Below are 11,391 nucleotides of genomic sequence, written 5' to 3'. Positions count from 1 at the left end.
TCCTGAATAGGATGGGAAGTCACAACCGGTCAGACCTGGGTCACCTGCCTGAGCCTATGGCAGGATGTGTCCATCATATAACAGAATCTTGGGTCTGGGTGGGAGCAGAACCCTGGCAAAAAAAAAAAAAATGGTGCTGAACAGACAGAACCAGCATAGGTCCTAATGTGTTAGAGCCAGAGGGTGAATGTGAAATCATGGTGCATTCCTTTGGGGCCATGGTTTGCTGCAATAATAAAGAGATCTGAAATACAGTGGCTAAATAAAGGTGTACATCTCTTTACTTGTTACATAACATTGCCAGAGATGGACAGGCAGACTGTGGGCAGCGTGGCTGTCATCCACCTGCAGGGAGGAAGGGCAGGCTCACAGATTCACTGGGACAGGAAGTGGCATACATCAGCTCTGTCACATACTATTGACCAGAACTTAGCCATGGGGCCGCTTGCAGCTGCAAGGGAAGCTGGGATGTGCACTCACTAGCTGAGTGCCCAGGTGCCCAGCTACAAGTGTACTACATTAAGGAAGGGGAAGTAGATGGGCGTGCCAAATTAGGAACTGCCCCCAACACTCTAGTGTAATTAGCACAGTAATAAACGTACATGGAAACTACTCACCCAAGAGAATTCTAGAGTTGACAATACCGTGTGCTGGTGAGGATGTGGAGCAGTTGTTGGGGACATGAAGTGGTAAAGCTGCTTTGGATATTGGTTCAACAGCACCATTAGAGGCAGAAAGGCACATGTGCTCCAACCTGTCAGTCACTCTTCTGGGTATAGATCAGCCAAATTAAGGGCACATGTTGACCAAAAGGCACATACGCGAATGCTCACAGATTTACTGTAACCTGGAATTGCACCCAGCCGTGGAAAAGGAAGGGTCCATGCCAGGAAACAGATGAATCTCTGAGACACAGCTCTGAGTGTCAGGAGTCCCACACACAAGCACGCAATCTGTATGCTCTATCAAGTCTGGTTAGAGAACCCACGCTGACTGGAGCATTCCTAGTGGGCAGAGGCACCTGGGTCTCTAATACCCCAGGGCTTGAGTTTTCCCACTACCAACATGCTGGCAGGGCATGCTGGCCTCATTGTCCAGATAAGTGATCATATAGAGAGGGGCTGATGGCTTTGGCAGGGGTGGAGGGCACGTATTTTCATTTGTCCTGGTTAATAGGCCAGGTGAATGCTTCCCTCCAGAAGAAGCTGCCAGATGGTTGCCTGGTGGCCAAACCACTTGCACTCACATCTGCACTTGGCTTCTGTTGCTGGGTCCTGCCCAGTGCACATGCCATTTGCTGCCCCATGTCCATCCATGCTGGGGTTAAAGGCTGAGGAGATGTTCCTGTCATTTCCCAAATGTATATGGCGACAGAAGATTTCACAATTCTGGTGGGAGAAACATACCAGCCTGGGAGACCCTGCTGACAGGTGGAGTCAAGACTCAGACACATCTGCACAGGTTTCTGACCCAGATTAGCTGGAAGTCCCATGTGCGGGCTAATGCCTATTTTGGGGAGCTCCTGGAGAAGTTGTCCTTGCAGCTGGCCCTCCCTGCATCCATCTGGCCTCAACTTATCCTCTAGAGAGGGTCTGTGAGACCATCGATGCCTCAGCAGGATTTTGTTGGGACACAAACTCCTTGGCTCACTTTTGTTTTAAAGACAAAGTGTGGGATGCGGGATTCAAATGATGGGCTACTGTTGGCTTCCTTGCTCACATTTCTATGTTCTTCCTTCTCTAATCCAAACAGAATCAAGATTTGACCTTATTTAGGAGCTCTGAACATAGGCCCTGCCTGACATAAGAAGCCATATCTGGGACCTTCCCCACCCAACCCCACACTCATGGAAGACACCGTCTTCTTCCTACTCACTGGCTCCTCACTTCTTTCCTTGCCAGAAGAATCGAATTCTGCATTTAGGTAGCAGGCAGAGAACCCTTGACTCTGAGAAGAGAGGGTTCCCACATTCCTTTGGTGTAAACTAGTCACAGCAATAATGCCCCTTTCCTTTGTCACTGATTCCAAGAAGTGAATGGCACCCTGCAAGGCAAAAAAAAAAAAAAAAATCAGTGGGGCCCCTGGGTGGCTCAGTCGGTTAAGCATCCAACTTCGGCTCAGGTCATGATCTCACGGTTCATAAGTTCGAGCCCCGTGTCGGCCTCTGTGCTGACAGCTCAGAGCCTGGAGTCCACTTCAGATTCTGTGTCTCCCTCTCTCTCTGCCCCTCCCCTGCTCATATTCTCTCTCTCTCTCTCTCTCAAAGATAAATAAACATTAAAAAAATTTTTTTAATCAGTTGGAGACTCCATCAGCTTTCCCTCCTGGCCCCTTCCTTCAAACGTGGGATGTTGGTGTCAAGCCTGGAGCTCTGGTAGCTATTTTGTAACTAGCAGGTGGCCAGCATGAAGGTTAGAAGTCCTCATTCAGGGAATGGAAACAGAGGTAGGACATGTCTAGCTGGGGGACATCATCCAGCTCTGGACCCAGCTCTATTTCTTCAGTGACACCACTAAATTTCATTAACGTAAGACCCCCTCTGAGATGGCCTTTCTCATATTTGCAGCCCAAACTTCCTGTCTGGAAATAGCTTTACCAAATATCAGCCTGATTTTGTGTTACTTCACACAAACATTCATTCCTGTCCAACCCGGCTGAACTGCTGTGTTTTTCACCCCTTGGCCTGTAAACATCATTCGTCAGCAGACAGGGCAGGTGCAGGGGGGCTGGAGGGTGTCAACTCCAGATGGAAGAGGAGGTGGGAGGCTGCCTGCCAACCCTATGGATTGTGAAGTCCATGTGCAGGCAAGAGAGGATCTGGCCAGATAGCTGTGTCCTGAGGTCAGAGTGGGGCTCTGAGATGGTTGACCTCCTCCTGGGTCCCCACAGCTCCCCAGGTGGGCTCTGTGACCCATGGAAATCCTGAGACTTCCATCAAGGAGGCTGTGCAGCTATGCCCACTTCTCTTGCGACACCTGCATGGGTAGTGTCCATGTGACAAGCTGGATTCTGAGGGCACCCAGCAGAGGGACCACATGGCGTGATAGAGACAGAGACAGACTGAAAGAGAGATACAGAGACAGGGCCTGGCCTGTGTGTGGCAGGTCTTTCAGAGGAGGCCATGTTCCAGCCTCTGCAGCCCAGGTCTTGGCCACAGCACTGATGGGCCCTGGGCTGGATCCCTGCAGAATAGGGTGGCTGCCCCTGCTTACCAGGGTCATTATGTTGCGTCTCAGGGGACTGCTGAGGCCACTGCACAGAGAATCATCTCAGGCTATTGGAGATCTGGGAGCCTGGTGGAGCAAAGAGAGTAGACCCATTGCCTGGCCCACCACCCACAGCCTGCCCTCCCAGCATCTATAAGCTTCTTTGGGGAGGGCAGGGCTGGCAAGAGAGCCAGAGGGATGTATGCCACCAAGCGCAGCTAAGCTTGGACCACCCAACTGGACTTTGTCAGGGTCACCCACCCCAGCATCCAAACCACAGAAATGTCCTTCTGGAAGCAACAGGCATGTAATGTTCTGCACGATTCTGTATGTGGCAAGTGGGGCCCCACTGATTTTCCCAGGGCCCCGGCAGGCCTGAGTGGGGTGCTAGGGGCTCTTCACTTGTCAGAAAGCCCCCAGGCACTCCCCACAAGGGGTCTTGAATTCCAAGGTTCCCCATACACAAGGGGTCCAGGCAGGTTCCCCTAGACCACCTCCCATCTGAGGAGACCAGTGTAGAGACCAGCACAAGTGATGCACCTGCTGAGGCAGAATCACGGCACATCTGGTCAACATATGGTCCACTGCAGGCAGATGTCCGGGATGAACAGGATGGGGGTGTCCGCTCCTTCCTGTCACCCCCAGTGTACCAGACAGGTTCACAGGTGGCTTCAGTCCGAGAAGGTGATGGCCCTGCCCTTCTGTTGACCCACCTCTGTCCATCTACCTGGAGTCCCTGGAGAGCAGGTAGTGGCACCACTAGTTCAGGACACATTAACTATCAAAGTGAGTACTGGAGACACATTCTCGTGGGCCTGAGGCTTACACTTTGCACCTGTGCCCCCAAAATCTCCACACAGGCTAGTTGTTTTACTTTTAAAACTTTAAACATTTTAGTAAGAACTGCATCTATTTAGGGTGGTCAGCACAGTGATTTGAGGCATGCCTATCAGTGACGTGATGGCTTGAGCCAAGCTCTGGACCTGCCTTCCCACTCGGTTACTGTCTGTGTGTAGTCATAGCACCTGAGGTCACACACATACAGTACAGCGCTGTCAGCCGGTCACTGTGCTGGGTGCCAGGTCTCCAGGCTTCCTCCTGCATTACTGACACCGTGTGCCCCACAAATGATGAGGCCAACCGATCCCTACCTGTCCCTACACCAGGTCGTTCCGTGCTCAGCTTCTGCCTGTTCTTCAGATTCCACATGTAAGTGACACCACGCAGCCTTCTCCTTGTGTGTCTGGCTTATTTCATTCAGCATAACATCCTCCAGATCTGACCGTTCTTTTTTACAGCTGAGCGATATTCCTTCGTACGTACATCAGTCAATGGATGGACACTTAACTTGCTTCCATGACTTGGCCATTGTGAACAATGCTGCCATGAACATGGATGTGCAGAGATCTCTTCCAAACAGTGATTTCCTTTCCTTTGGATAAATACCCAGGAGTGGAGTTACTGGACCATCGGGTGGTTCTGTTTTTAACTTTTTGAGGAACCTCCAAACTGTTCCCCAAGGTAGCTGCACCAGTTTGCATTCCCACCAACAGTGCAGGAACGTTCCTTTGTCTGCACATCCTCACCAATACTTGTTATTTTAAAATAATTAAGATTTAAACAGTGCCCTCATTGCCAGCAAAGAGCCAGGATGCACCCAGAGAGACAGTCTTTTGGCCTGGGGGAAATAGCCAGAATGTCCTGAAATTCATTGACGGTGGCGAGTCTCTCTTCGCCACCCCATTTCCCCTGAGCTTGTAGGAATACTCAGCAGGAAGTTAGGGACTGGGGACACAAAGGCAGAGGGAAAGGAATGAGAGACACAGAAACAGGGAAGAACTGGAGAGCAGGTTCTGTGTGGGGTGGGGGAAGGCCAGCCTGGAAACAGGTCCCTGCCATCCAGGTTGCTCTGAGCAGGTGGGTCCAAGAGGTGCTGGCACTGTCAGTCAGGTGGGCACATTGCCTTGTCAGCCACTGTGAACGTTTATGGGCAGCAGGGCCATTAGACATGTTGGTGTGTCTCAGGAGGACCTGATATAGGCCCTGAAACTGCAAACTCTGTGATTGTTAATAATGATTCATGCCAACAGCTTTTTAGTGTCCATGGGCATTTCCTCTGACCACACTCACAGTAGCAATCGCGTGTGCATCAGGTCTGATGGTCCCAAGCACCTAAAGGCATGTGGCCTCTTCCAAAGTTTCACCAGCTCTTCCATTTCTCTGCTTGTATCATGGACACCAGGAGAATGGAGGGTGGGAGGGGGGCAGGGACATTGCTGAGGTCAGAACAGCACCTTCCTGGAGGCCCCACAGCCACCCACAGCCAGTGGGATTATGTTGTCACTCATGCAGAACGTTCCTCCAGGGAGGACATTATAGGACAACGAGTCAGAAGTTCCACTCATGGGCTTTCCCCTGAGATAAACCTCCATCAACGTAGGATCTGAATCCAGAAAGATCCCAAGGGAAACTCTCCTCTTCATGTTCCAACTTGGATGAGAGCTTCCCTGGCTTCAGTTGTGTTGTGCAGCCTCTCAGGCCCATCAGGGGCTCAGTCGCACCTGCTGCAAGCCTGGGCACCCCTTCTTCCTCCCTGGGAGGCGATGCCACAGGATCTTTCTGCAGGTGCACCAGGTCTCCCCAGGAGCACTTGGCCTCATTTCTTCCCTCCAACTGTAGCACCCTGTAACCAGGGCAAGGGGGTAATAGAGGAAGATGTGGGACAGAGGCCCCTGGGGTGAGTGATGATGGGTTGGTGCATTCAGGAGCACATGGGTGCATGCAGTGGGGGAAGGTTTGTGCGTGTAGGAGGCAGGTGAGTGTGGGGAGGGGGCAAGTGTGTGTGTGCAGGGGGCACTGGGTATGTACAAGGGGGGCAGTTAAGCTGCTGGGTGCATGCAGGGGGGAGAGAAGGTCAATGGGTATGTGCCAGGGGGTAATGAGGTCAGGCCCATCATTGCCCTGGGGTCAATCCTGGGCAGGGACTCAGGACAGTCCTTGCTGCTTGAGGGTGTGATGTGGGTTCCAGCAGGGGATGCTTTGCCTGCAGGGTCTCTTGTCCAAGGTCAAAGATGGCTGTAACAAAGAATTAGTCAATTAGAGAGTGAAGACCCCTGTCAGGGGAGAAGGAGTGAAATCCTCTTCCTGTTCTTGCCGTCTTCACTGTTGACACTCTACCTACCACGATGCCCCCTTGGAGAGGCGGTGTGGCAGTATGTGTACCTGAAATGTGCAAGTATAGGCCCATGAGTGAGGCTGTGATGAGTCTTCCCTGCAAACATATGCAAGGGTCCTCATCAAACGTGCTTGGCTGCTGTGAGTGACTAAGAAATCACAGTGGCCATCTCCAAGGGGCCCACAGGGACCAATACATGGTGTGGCACCACCTCCCAGGGGCACACGTAGCTTTTATCTGCGTCCCTCACAAGGGAAGAAATGGGGAAGACTGATATCCAGCTGCAGAGACCTATAAAAAGTAGAATTCCCAGTGCCCTTGTCTCCTATTTCCAAGGGGACATCAGTGATGAAGTGGATGGACACTTCTTCAGAGTTCTGAGCCTTGTCAAGAGCCCCCAGCGACTGAGCCACTTGAGCCAGGGTGCAGATGTGACCCTGAGGAATGACAGTGACATGCCTCCAAATCCATGGCTTTTCTCTCCTCAGTGGACAAAGCCAGAGCCAGAAGCATTTTTGCATATGGTGCCACGAGCTGCAGCTTCAGTGGGCTTGGTCTCACAACTATGGATCAGTACCTATGTCCCAGGCAGGGAGCCCCTCTGTTCTGTCTGGCAAGCCATGGCATTACCCCTCCCAGCTAGCCCCAGTTCCTCAGAGGCTGGCTACTCTCACGCCTACTCCAGTGGGCATGTGGTGCCAGAGCCCCAGCCTGATAGGAAATATGAGCCCTCCTTAAGCCTCCTCCAGCAAGACTGATACCTAGCCCCTCCTCAGGAATCTGCAGCGTGGGAGGACTGCAGCTCTGCCCAGATAGCCAGAAGCATGGGATTGCTCTTCAACTTGCCTCCCAGCTCAGCCCACTATAAGAAAATACATTTCCCCCCAGATCGCACATCTGCCAATGCCAACCTTGCAAGTGAAAAAAGCTGGTCTCCAGAGAGAAGAAATGTGTTCTTTTATTGAATTTTGGTCTGAAGAAGAGAATTCCTTTTCCCAAACCTGCTCATGATTTTCTACTGTGAGTCTAGAGGGTCTAGAGACTGTACTGTCCTTTTTTTCTTTCTGTCACTAAACAGTATTGCACCAGGAGCAAGTTTCTGTTCTCCCTAAAATTCTACACTTCTGTGCCTTGGCACCTATGCCCTATTACAGGAGTACTCAAACTTCAGTGACTCCCCAGCATATGAAATGTTTAAAAGAGTTCAGTGATGGGCCCAGAGAGGCTCATCCCACCCTCCCTGCACCCAAAGCCCTCCTACTTAGAAATCACAGTCCCTTCACCCTCTACCAGCAGGGTCTTTGGTGTTGTATGGGGTTATCCCACTTTGCCAACTGAATGAAGGGGATCTGAGGAAAAACCTGAAGCTCTCTAGCCTCACCTAGACTGTGGCCAATTGCACTCCAGCCTCCACCAGAAGCAAAATGAACGTACAATGTGAAAGATCCATTGAGAAAGAGTTGAGGCTGGGCATTCCCTGCATCCTCAGAATATGGAAGGATCCTGAAAAGGTTTCAGGAAGGCTCTCATGAATAAAGTACTTTCTTTTTTTTAATGTTTTATTATTTATTTTTGAGAGAGCGAGTGTGAGCAGGGAAGGGGCAGAGAGAGTGGGACCAGAAGATCCAAAGAGGGCTCTGCACTGAGAGCTGTAAGCCTGATGCAAGTCTCGATTCACAAACTGTGACATCATGACCTAAGCTGAAGCCAGACAATCAACTGACTGAGCCACCCAGGAACCCCAAATGAAGTACTTTCACTTGGGATTTTTGATTTCTCCATTAAAAAAAAAAGTGATTCTAAATAGACTCGCTGAGAAATCTGAGAACTAACTTACTGGGAGTTAGTTAAGAAACTGCCCTATCCCAAGATGGGCCTGGAGTAAGTTCTGTGCCAAGAGCATTTCTTAGTTGCAGTTCCAGAAGTTTCTTTCTGCTCTCACTCTGAGGATGAGGATTCTGGCCTCTGATACCCCGTAAGTGTTCCCCTGGACCTTGGTGACACCTGACAGCCTGCCACCAGGGCCCACCTGGCTTCCACAAACAATGAAACCTTCCCTTCAGTTCTCTCATTGCTAGGGACATCTGGGAACTATTAGCTCTCTTTTCAGTACAGAGCTGCTGGGGCCACCCACGTGGATACCCACAGCATCTTAGACAAATTGGTGGTGAAAGACAAGGCTTAGTCCAAGACATGGGAGCAGGACCTCCCTGCAGATTGCTCCAGATAACGTGACAAATTTCTCCAAACTCATTCATCCCTCTGACCTAGTAGACACCCTTGTGGCCAGTGTGAGCTTGTCAATTAGCCCATGAGAACCCCAGAAAGCCTTGATGTCCATGTTCTCCATTCCACATAGCCCGCACTTGTTCCTGCGTAATAACTCAGAAGGTGAATAATAAAACTACTTTTCTTGGAAAACAAAACAAAACAAAAAACAAAGAGAAGGGTGTAAATATGCCCAGACACAGGAAGATGCTGCCATCAGCGATTCTGGCATAAACAACATTACAGTGCACTAGGTGGCTTGAAACAAGGCACATTTACTATTTCACAGTATCCGTGGGCAGGAGTCCGGGTGCAGCTTACTTGGGTTCCCTGAGAGGAAGGTGTGGGCTGGGGATGCAATCCCATTGGAGGCCCCCACGAGGCAGGACCTACCTCCTCATTCAGGCCTGTTCCGCCTCCTAGGTCTGAGGAAAGAAAAGGATTTGGGGACCAAACCTAGGCAGAATTATTCAGCCAGGAACCCAAAGTTGAACATGCCATTTTCTTGGCTGGGCTGGAGCTGCAGAAGGGGATCCTGAGCCAAGCCTAACCCTGGCCCAGACCATCAGGTCATGAGCCCAAACCCCCAGCCTGACCTGCAACCTAACACACGTCCTCCACTCAGCCCTCCAGGCAGATCACTGCACTCCTGGCTATTTGGCCAATGCCACCTCCCTCGACCTAACACTGACCCTAGCCATGGTTCTGGCTTGAAGATGGCCCATCTCTTAGGTCTGAGCAATCAACGAGAGAGGGGCCCATGACTGGTACAGAGCTATTCAGCAATGAACCCAGAATTGCACCATGACATTTCCATGGATGGTATGGAGCCGGTGATGGGGATCCTGAGGCAAGACCTAACCCTGGCCCAAACCATACACCATCCACTGAGCCTAAAGCCTAGGTCTGACCTGCAACCCAGTATGTGCTCTCAAGTTAGCCCTCCAGGGAAAAAATTCAGCTGGTGGAAGTTTGGACCCTGCCACCTCCCAGGACCCAATCCTGACCCTAGCCATGGCTCTGGCCCTAAGGGAGCTCATCTCCTAAGTCTGAGGAAAGAATGGATATGTGACGCATGATCTGTGCAGAATTATTCAGTGACGAGTTTTCCATGACATTTCCATGGCTGGGATGTAGCTGTAGATGGGGATTCTGAGCCCCAACCTAACCTTGGGCCAGGCCACCAGCAGGCCCCTGAGGCCAAACTCTAAGCCTGACCAACACATGTGCCCTAAACTCAGCCCTCCAGGGAGATCACTGCAGTGCTAGGGGTTTGGCCCCTGATACCTCTGGGGACGTAACCCTAACCCTAGCCATGGCTCTGGCCCCTTAAAGGCTCATCTCCTAGGTGCGAGAAAAGAATGGATTGGGGACCCATTACTGTCACTGAATTACTCAGAGCAGAACAGAGAAGCTGGCTGGGACACGTACACAGCCCAGATGGAGCTGCAGAGGGGATCCTGATCCAAAAACCTACGCCTAGCTTGTGCAAGCAGCTGGCCCCTGAACTTGAACCTAAGCCTGGGCCACATCCTAACTCGCGCCCTCCACTCAGTGCTATGGAGAGATCAGTGCACCTCTGACAGCTTGGCCTCTTCCACTTCCCGGGACTTAAGCCTAACAGCATTCTCACTCCTAAACCTTAACCCCAACCTAACCCAAACCCTAAACCCTAATCCTAACTCACACAATCAACTGGCCCCTGACCCCAAAGCTTAAGCCTGACCCGCCACCTCATCCTTGCCCTGAACTCAGCCCTCTGGAGAGGTCTCCACTTTGCCGGTGGATTGGCCCCTACCCTCACCCAGGTCCTAACTCTAAAGCTAGCCCTTGTTCGGCCTGAAGCCTAGGTATGAGGAGAAAACCAGTTCAGATCACATGACCTTGCAGTATAGTCTGCCAGGAACACCAATGTCACTGTGCTATTTGCAATGAGGATGGGGCTACACAGTATTATTCTGATTGAAAACCTAACCCTAACCTACGCCCTCCCCCTAAGCTGCCTTGTTTTAGGTCCTTGTCTGCTCTGATCTCTGAGTGGCCCACATACTCTAGGCCCACTAGGCCTTGCCAGCCATGTACTCCTGGGGACACTCCAGTCTGTAGAGCACCCGAGACCCTTAACATCCCCTGCACAGCCTCAGGACAGAGGAAGCCTACCCCAGGATAGTCCCTCTGAGGTGGCAGTCAGATCCTAGCTGACAGTTCCTAATTGAACTGGCTGTCTGATGGTGTCCAGCATTGGAGGCTCCAAGGTGTCCAACCACCCCTCTCAACTTTGCTCCAACGCATCCCAGATTACTCCAGCTCTGCCTTCTGGGCAGTACACGTGATTTTGTGTGATACGACTTGGACTGTGTAGGTACCAAGTACCTCTGGGAGCCAGTTCTCAGGCCTGGGTTCTGCATTCATCTGCCCTTTATAAAGTCCAGGGCATCCAAGGCCTGTGGTGGCCATGAATGCACAGTTGGCTCATGCTGAGCTGCCCTCCAACTGGTCACTGCCAGGCTAGTTTGCCTGTAGGGGCTCTGTTGGGCAGCTGAGTTCACACCAGTCCACCAGGGGCCTGCTCAGGGGCTGGGCTCTACCTATACTTCTCTGTTTCAGGTCCAGACCTCCCCTGGAGCCTGAATAGCCCATACGTGCACAGCTGGCTCTGTCTCAGCTGGTCTTAGGCTGTGCATGAGCATTCAGCTCCTGTGCCACCCAGCCTTGACCTACAAATTAGTTCCTGGCTGTCAA

The 11,391-nt window shown here is 51.5% G+C and overlaps 1 pseudogene; it reads left to right on the top strand.

Annotated features, from left to right (window-relative positions):
• The first annotated feature begins 681 nt into the window (after positions 1–681).
• Positions 682–7,346, top strand: LOC132662234 (transcription cofactor vestigial-like protein 1; annotated as a pseudogene).
• The last annotated feature ends 4,045 nt before the right edge of the window (positions 7,347–11,391 follow it).

The sequence above is a fragment of the Panthera onca genome, chromosome D1, assembly GCF_046562875.1.
Source record: "Panthera onca isolate mPanOnc1 chromosome D1, mPanOnc1 haplotype 2, whole genome shotgun sequence".
In the NCBI taxonomy this organism is placed as follows: domain Eukaryota; kingdom Metazoa; phylum Chordata; class Mammalia; order Carnivora; family Felidae; genus Panthera; species Panthera onca.
The sequence above is the reverse complement of the archived record's forward strand: the minus strand, read 5'-3'. Positions and strand labels throughout refer to the sequence as shown.